This window comes from Eptesicus fuscus, chromosome 22 (genome assembly GCF_027574615.1).
Source record: "Eptesicus fuscus isolate TK198812 chromosome 22, DD_ASM_mEF_20220401, whole genome shotgun sequence".
Taxonomy (NCBI): domain Eukaryota; kingdom Metazoa; phylum Chordata; class Mammalia; order Chiroptera; family Vespertilionidae; genus Eptesicus; species Eptesicus fuscus.
This window is the reverse complement of record NC_072494.1, coordinates 31668008-31677435: the sequence shown is the minus strand read 5'-3', so window position 1 is coordinate 31677435 and position 9428 is coordinate 31668008.

Sequence of the window (9428 nt, the reverse complement as noted above, 5' to 3'; positions counted from 1 at the left end):
CGTTTGTCCAGGAAGATAAATGTTGCAAATCCATTTTAAATGCTCAGCTTTTCAACAGACAGCATAAAATGACCGTTAACCTTTCACGAGTCTTTGGAAGCCTCACCTCACTAAAGCTCACCAATCCCAAACCACTGCATCATGATCCTTACCCAATCCTAACCAAGCCACCACACGGAATACCCACCTGAAACTAAATCCAATACTCATCAATTCCCCAACTTTGCTCTCCCTATTCTTTTTTAAAATATATATAATGATTTCAGTGAGGAAGGGAGAGGGAGAGGGAGATAGAAACATCAATGACGACAGAGAATCATTGATCGGCTGCCTCCTGCATGCCCCACACCGGGGCATGCCCACAACCTGAACATGTGCCCTGACCGGGGATGGAACTGTGACCTCATGGCTCTATAGATCAGTGCTCAACCACTAAGCCACGCTGGCCAGCATTTCTTTGTGTATTCCAAAAGCAATTCCATCCTTACTGAGTGAGCCCTGTTGCATGTTCCTAATATTTCAGAGGAAGAAGAGAGACTGAGTTGGGCCCTAACCGGTTTGGCTCAGAGGATAGAGCGTCGGCCTGCGGACTCATGGGTCCCAGGTTCGATTCCAGTCAAGGGCATGTACCTTGGTTGCGGGCACATCCCCAGTAGGGGGTGTGCAGGAGGCAGCTGATTGATCTTTCTCTCTCATCAATGTTTCTAACTCTCTCTCCCTCTCCCTTCCTCTCTGTAAAAAAAAAAAAAAAAAAAAAATCAATAAAATGTATTTTTTTTTAAAAGAAAGACTGAGTTTCCATTCATTCAGTTTGCATCATTTAACTCCAAAGACCTCCCTGGGCTATGTCTATTTCAAAGTGCTTCCTCCTAGCTCCACCTCCAATATGACTCTGACCCCCAGGGAACTCAGCTCCCTTGGCCTTCCCCTCCCCTCATTGATCATGCAAAGTGGATTCTGACTCTAACTTGAAGCCATCCAGCAATTTTTTAAGGAAACAAAGATATTCTCTTACTGCAAGAACCTGTTAGGAAAATAAAATTTTTTCTAAACATTACATTCGTGGTTAGGGCTAACCCTAACCAAAAAATTAAAAACCGTAATGTCTACCCATGGGACATCAATATTATGAAATCACTATATCATGGCAGAAATGGGTGAGGCAGATTTCTGTGTACGCACATGCAGGGATCTTCATGACATGCTGTTAAGTGTATAAAACAAGTTGCTTACAAATATGTATAATATAATCCATTTTTGTTAAAATATTATACACATACATGCCTTTCCGTTGCATGTGTGTTCAGTATAAATCAGCAGCTCCCTGATTCTGCTCACTCGTCACTTAGTGGACTGCCTGGGGGCAGTAAGAGAAGCTATGAAACAATATTGATGTTGTTAATAAATGAAACCTTTGATCTTTCCAAGGATATGTTGGTGAATGTTTAACAACCGGCTCTCCAGAAAAAGGAAAGGAAAGGGGAAAAGGCCTGATTTGTGATATTTGCTATGCCCATGATGTAAACACTCTCACCTCGGTGGATTTCAAGCCACCAGTTGACATCACCCAGTGTTTATGAGGAGAGATCTGCACCAGCAGCTCTCTCAAACCTGTTCCGCCGGCTCCAGCAGCACCACCCTGACTTTCTCTCTCCACATTCTTGACATAAGTAGCTGTTCTTAAAGGCCCAGCACAAGGCCTCTCTCCTCCTCCAAGGACTTGAAAGTAACAGAACAGCTTATTTCTACCACTGCCAGGGAGAGAGGGGGAACAAGGGCTCCCAAAGAGGGGATGTTCACACCCCTCAACTCTCAAGGTGCCCGCGTCTTGCATGAAGTCAACAGCCTTAACTAAAGGGTCAGCGAGTTGACCTTCATGTTTGCTAGCACTGCAACAGAAAAGCCCACTGTCAGTGGCTGAAGCAAGGTGACATTTATTTATCCCCCCGTCACAAGACGTCTGGGAAGGACAGACCAGGGCCTTACGGAGCCAGCTCCTTCTGTCTTTCCACTCAACGATCCATCCTCCTCCTTGTCACTGCGTGGTCACAGGACATCTGCTCCACCTTCAGCATCACGCTGTGTTTCAGGCAAGAAAAACAGGAACATGAAGGGCGAAAGATGCACGTGGGCATGCCTGATGAATCTGACCCAGAGGAAAAGCCCACTGGGAAGCCCTATCCAGGACTTCAGCTCACCTCCCAGGGGCTAGATACACATCGTGTCATCACCTCTCCCTTTAAGAGAGGTTGAGAAATGGAGCACATTCCCACCCCCAAAAAAACGGGATTCTGTTAGGCCACCAGAAGTATCTGTCACAAACTAAGAGGGATGGGAACAGGGCAGATGTAAGGGATAAGGCAGACGAGAAAAGAGAGAATTTTCAAAAAGACAGGACTCAGAATCCCAAGCTCACAAGAGGGAAAACCCAGGAAAAGCAGCTCTGCACAGATCCAGAACACACGGGGTGAGGACATGGACCTGGAGCAATAGATTATGTCCCTGGGGGGCGGAGGGGGAGATGGATTTTGGAAAAAAAAACCACACAAACAAACAGAAAAGCGCCAGGTCAAAACCCACTGGGTTGGAGACGCTTTGGAGATGGGAGTTTCTGAAAAGGAAGACAGGAAACAGAAGCCAGAGGGGAGGGCACATTGGCCTGTTGCATGACCTGGAACCAGAGAGTGGAAACTGAGGGACAGATTTCTGTGTACGCACATGCAGGGATCTTCATGACATGCTGTTAAGTGTATAAAACAAGTTGCTTACAAATATGTATAATATAATCCATTTTTGTTAAAATATTATACATTTAAAACAAAACAAAACAAAACAAAAAAAAACAACCCACACCCAAGAGACCTGAGGCCTGAAGGACCCAGAAAACCAGAGTGTTGACGTGTCTGTCTGTGCCCTGCTTGGCTCACCTGGGACTGTTGGGTTGGTGGATCTCCCTGCTACTGTCCTTGGACAGTCCTGGGGGCCCTGAATTCCAGGTAACAGTGAAGGAAGAGCTATGCCACCCCAGGGCCAAAGAGCAACGCTGTTCAAAGGAAAGACTCTTTTCACAGGCCTCCTTTTCGCTGTTAGAGGCAGCATCGCCCCCTAGTGGCTGATGGTGGTGTGTGCCTCAGTGCACCACAATTTCTTTCCCCAATTTCTTTCCCTCTTCACAGCCTGCCTCCTTCTGAGTCACCGCCTAGGGCGGACAAGACCTAGTGGGGGCGGGGCGGGGCGGGGGGGGGTGGGACTCAGTCATCTGGTTAGGGCCACCTGGTAGCAGCCAAAGACACCATTGGCTTTGAGCTATGGGGAGTTAGAGCTGTTCAATAGCGATAGCTAGTGGTCACCCTCCAAAGCAAGGTGCTCTGAGCCTCACAGGGAAAGAAAGCTCAAGGTGTGGGGAAATCCGGACCAGATTCTTGGCTGTGAGTGGAGACTGGCGCCCATCCAAAGCCATTCTTGGCTAAAATGGTATGTAGAAGCCTTGGCTGGTTTGGCTCAGTGGATAGAGCGTTGGCCTGGGGACTGAAGGGTCCCAGGTTCGATTCCAGTCAAGGGCAGCATACCTGGGTTGTGGGCTCAATCCCCTTAGGGGGTGTGCAGGAGGCAGCCGATCAAGGATTCTCTCTCATCATTGATGTTTCTATCTCTCTCTCCCTCTCCCTTCCTCTCTGAAACCAAATTAACACCTTTGGAATTAGAGTGTTAATGTGAGTACAGTGTATGGGGGTTTTTTTTTGGGGGGGGGGGGGGGGGGGGAGGGAGGGGGGGAAGAGAAACATCAAATTGTTGTTCCACTTATTTATGCATTCATTGGTTGATTTCTTGTATGTGCCCTTTGGAGATTGAACCCACAACCTTGGCCTATCTGGAAGACACTCTAACCAACTGAGTTATCCCACCTGGAAGCTATGCTCTGTTTTTAAAATTTGAGCCCAGTTAGCCACCAGGAGCCCTTTTTAGTAGGTGTCTTTTTTCTCTGGGTTCACACTGTTATTCATTTTTCTTATGTCTATTAAATTGCACTTACCAGTGGTTAATAATTATCCTGAGCAATGCTGGGTAGACATGGCTACTGTTCAATAATAAGGAAATATTAAACACCAGTGGCCTGGTGCATGGATTCATGCACATTGAAAGGAAATTAATTAGAAGAAATATTTTAATATCAATATTCACCATTTCTCTATAATAGAAGTGTCAGAGGTGAAAGAAAATTAGTAAAATGTATATGAAAATAATATATAAATTGATTAATAAATAAACAATAACAACAACAAAGACATGATATAAAAACAACAAAAACATGATATAAAAACAACATTGATAAAAACAATGACTGATAAATTGATTAAACTTATTCTAATATCTCCCTATATGCCACATTAAGAGTAAAAACACTTTCAGAGTGCTTGACTAATTTTCCTCATGATGAAATATTTACAACTTTAACTTTAACGTCACATGCTCTTCAAACTCAAGAGAAAGCAACATATAACTGACCATATCTGAAAACGGGTTCAGGTAGGAATATTCCTACTCTGTCTAGAGTTTGTCCTTGTGAGTTATTAATAGTCATCACAAATGCTGGCATCACAGGAAACTGTCTTCGAATTAATTTAAATGGGAGGCAAGTGTCAGGCGGGGACAAATCAATTCTTGGAATCAGAACAACCTCTCCTTCCGCAGATCCTGTTAATACTTCAGCTTCGATTATGTTAGGTCACAATCTTTTGATAATAAACCGAGTACCATTACAAAGACCCCATTTACTATTACTGATTTGTTTCATTTTAGTGGCATTCAAATTATTGGGATCTGGTTTATAATGAATGAGCAAGTCCCTTTCAAAAAGAGGTTCTCCATCTTAGTTGCTGAATATGACTGCAACTTTGGTTACACAGGGATAATTATATCTACCTGGATCACTATTATGATCATATTTAATCTCCATTGTTACTTCCATGGGAGCAATACCTTTCACTGCTGCTTCAGATTGGGCTTCCTTTTGTATCTCATATAGCATTTCACACACATGTGATTGGCACCAGCAAGAGCTTTATATGTATCGCTCATGTGAGAGTCAACGTTTTTTTGTTTTGTTTTTTTTTACATTTTTTTAATTGAGGTATTATATGTGTACATATCTTACCATTGCCCCCCCACCCCCACCCCACAACGTTTATTTTTAAATAGCCAGTGTGCGTCATATGTACTGGCCAGCCGGTCAGATGGATGGACAAGTCGGTCACTTAGCCTTTTATATATATATATATATATATATTTATATATATATATTATGAAAGATTATGACAACACTCAAAGGTAAAAATATGAAAAAATGTAAAAACATGAGAAATATTCATAATATAGTATAAAGAGTATCAAGTGGAAAAAAACACATAATTGTAGGATTACTATATTTAAAATATGTTTTTAAAATGTACATACAGCAAAAACTAGAAGAGAGTGTGAAAAAATGCAAAACTAATTTGTGTGTCAGTGGTAAGATTAAGGTGATTATTTTTCAATTTTAAAAATTATTCTAGTGGCATCATATCACAATTTTCGTGAAAATGAAAAAAGGAAGTAAAGGAAAACCTGCATGTTTTCTGACCCATTTCTCCATCAACCTACTTTCACTGTTCGTCTGCAAAGCCCTGAAAGTGTTCTCTGCTGGCAGCCATCGAATATGCCAGGGCTTCGGTGAGATCAGTTTTGGGTCCATTTTACTGCATCGATTTAAATAGTCTCTGTTGTGGATAATGGGTTTACTGAGCATAAAGGGGATAGCACGGTTGGTGCAGAAATGTGTAAAATGTATAGAAAAGGCTCAGGAGGATGTTTTTACTTTGGAATGTGAGGCCGCCCAGGAAATTATTGGGATAGCTGAGCCAAGGCTGTGGGAAAATGACAGTTTAACCAGGGAGCCAAATCCCCAGTTTCAGAAAGAGGATGACACTGCTAACTAACCCAGTTTTACCAGAGAGCAAACACCTTTGGAATTAGAGTGTTAATGTGAGTACAGTTACTGCTTTTGAGGCCTCCGCATTCTTGGAGTAAGACAAAGGTAATGAGTGGCTCTGCCGGCTGAGGCTATGGTGAGAAAACATTATATAAATGAAGTAACGTGAGTGGAAGCACATGTTAATGAATAGAATCTTCATATTTTTTTCTTTTTTAAAAAAATTATATCTTTATTGTTGAAAGTATTACATATGTCCCCTTTTTCCCCATTGACCCTTCTAGCCCCCCCATCCCCCTGCCCCAGGCCTTCATCACCCTATTGTCTGTGTCCATGAATTGTGCATATATGCATACAAGTTCTTTGGTTGATCTCTTCCCACCTTTCTACCCTCCCTCGCCTTCCCTCTGAGATTTTGCAGTCTATTCCATGCTAGAGGCTTTATATTTTAAATTTTGTGTTAAATGATGGTTTTTGGTAGCTTGGTAATTTACAAAAGCATATTGCTTTTAAATCAATAATGGAGGTTTTTCATGACAAACTAAGAGTCCTCAGAGTCCTGTTATTGAATAAGTCACACACACACACACACACTGAGGAGAGGAGGGTGTTGCTTTCACTGAGTCCTGAAAGGCAGTAATCTTTAAAGATTAGAAAGAGGTGTTGCACGCCTTAGGGGACGAGTGATTATATTTGACTCAAAACTAAGCCTTATTTATATTCTGGCAGGCCCAAGGGGACAAATCTGACATGAAATCTAGAGGAGAGGAATGAGGTTGCTCTAAAGATTAACATGTGGTTTTTCGCTTTGGTCCAAACAGAGATGGGTGCCTGGGAGGCCCTTTTTCTGGTCTACCTTCCTCTTTCCTTTCCTGTCTGTTCGGTAACATACACACACACACACACACACACACACACACACACACACACACACGCAGTCTCTGTCCCCACCCCAGGCCTGAGGTTCCCATCTTTCTCAGGAGCCTAGGATGAAAACTAATTTGTCTTTCTCAATGCCGAGACCTATAAGAATGGGTCTATAGCTGGTTGGCCTTAGGCTTAAGTCTTCCAGATTCTTAGCATCTATAAAATAGACAAGTCTCTGACTAATACTGATCATCTCTTACAGCATAACTTTGAAGATTTATTATACTAAAAGTTCCTCTCTCTACTATGATGACACAAAACAACCAAAGAGAGAAGAGGACGGAGAACTCAGTCCTGCCATGAGTGTGAAGTTGCAAACTTGCACATGTAGAAGTTAAGGAAATATTTATCTTTTCCTGATGGGTTACAGCGGTTCACAACGTGGGGTACACACCCCACAGGGGGGGGGGGTAATTTGATTTTCAAGGGGGGCAATTCGAGAATGAGTTATTACCAGTGATTTTTTTGCATTTCTTATGGTTCTAGGGGCCTCATATACAGTGCATAAATATATATTGTGACATATTTATGTATTTCAGTTCTGTTATGTTTTGAAACTTTTTTTGCTATTTTTTCAGTCACTTCGTATTATTATTTTTTTAACAATTTCTTGGTGATTTCTTCCTCAGTATTTCAACTGTCCTTTCATTCTTTTTTCTCTTTCACGGATGCCATGTTCTTTGGAAGCTTGTTTAGACCAAGTTACTGGCCTAAAGTGAAGAGGCGTTCACTTCTTTTTAAAAAATATATTTTATTGATTTTCCACAGAGAGGAAGGGAGAGGGGTAGAGAGTTAGAAACATCGAAGAGAGAGAAACATCGTTCAACTGCCTCCTGCACACTCCCTACTGAGTATGTGCCCGCAACCAAGGCACATGCCCTTGACTGGAATTGAACCTGGGACCCTTGCGTCTGCAGGCCAACGCTCTATCCACCGAGCCAAACCAGTTAGGGCGAGGAGTTCACTTTTTGAATAATAAGAATTATATGTCACAGTGGGGATATCAGGATTTTAGAGATGTTTAGGTGGGGCATGGCCAAAAAAAAAAAAGGTTGGGAACCACTGGTTTATACTGAAGCACTTCTGAGAACATTTGTGCTTAAGATATTTGCGTGGACATCTGACTAAATAGTTACCACCTAGACACTTGGAAGACTAACAAAGAGAGTTTTCAAGTCACTCACCGGGGAGACCTTGAACAGGAACAGATCTAAGTTTGCCCAACCTGAGCCACTCTGCAAGACTTGGAGTTCCAAACTCCCCTCACCACACATCAATGATGAGAGAAAATCATTGATCGGCTGCTTTCTGCATGTCCCCTACTGGGGATCAAGCCCAACACCCCAGGCATGTGATTCCTGTCTGGAAATCAACCATGATCTCCTAGTCCATAGGTTGACACTCAACAACTGAGCCACACCAGCCAGACACACACTTCTTTCTAATTTTAAATGGAACCCAAAAGGAGCTCCTATTACAATCTGCTGTCCCTTCTGATGCTCTAGTGCCCTAAACTCCCCAAGCCCTCTCTCTATTTATTCTGTGCCAATGAAATTCTCTTATTATGCATCTTGAATTCCCCAATTCCTCTGTCCTCTACTCATTCCCATCTCCATATGTCAAACTCCAAACACAGGACCTGAGGCTATTGTCTCTCATCCTGAGGGACTGCCATCTGCCTTTGGTTCTAATGCTTGAGAATCCGTCCTCTGCACTTTTCCCTGCCAAGTCCTTGTCCTTTTTCTCCTCCGAGAATGGGGAAGTAATAGCAATGAAGATTGTGACATACTCCCCATATGCTAATAAGTGTTATTACAGCTATTTAAATGTCTCATTATGCACCTCATACGTGTCAAGCCTTAGAATTCATAGGCACCATGTACTAGTAAATCACCCAACCACGTACTGAGTGTACCGTTCAGACAAAGTGAATTGCACAAGGTTACAAAGCTACTCGGTTAACTTGTCCCGGTCCAGTTCCCTTCCCACTATCTTATCCTGAAGTTCTTGGGAATTTCCTGACTGTATCATCTGTAATAGTGTCTTTGTAATGCACACAGATCAGTTTCTTTTCTTTTTCTTCCAAATTTCGTAGTCTATTGAGTGGAAAATATTTTTAGAAGATTCTACTATTGCTCCCTTCACTACCTAGCCACACACCCTTTCATAAACACACACACACACACACACACACACACACACACACACTGTTGCTTCAGTTGGCCTCATTTCAGAAATATGAAAAAAACACCAATACTTCAGAAGAACAGAAACTCTTTACAACGCCAGGACTGGGAGGAGGTAATTAAAGGAAAGAGAAAAATTGAAAACCTACAGTGGGAGCATCTCATCGAAGCTGCAAGATGTGAGTCTGACCCAGAGACCCATCCTCGTCTACTCTTGGAAAGGGATCTTAACTTGAAACTATCCAAGAGCTCAGACCAATCCAGTAGCAAGAGAAAGGGTGGCTGGGGTGCCCACTGATGGGAGGAGCTCCTAGGCCCAGCCCTGTGGAGGCCTCTGGGGCTCAGGG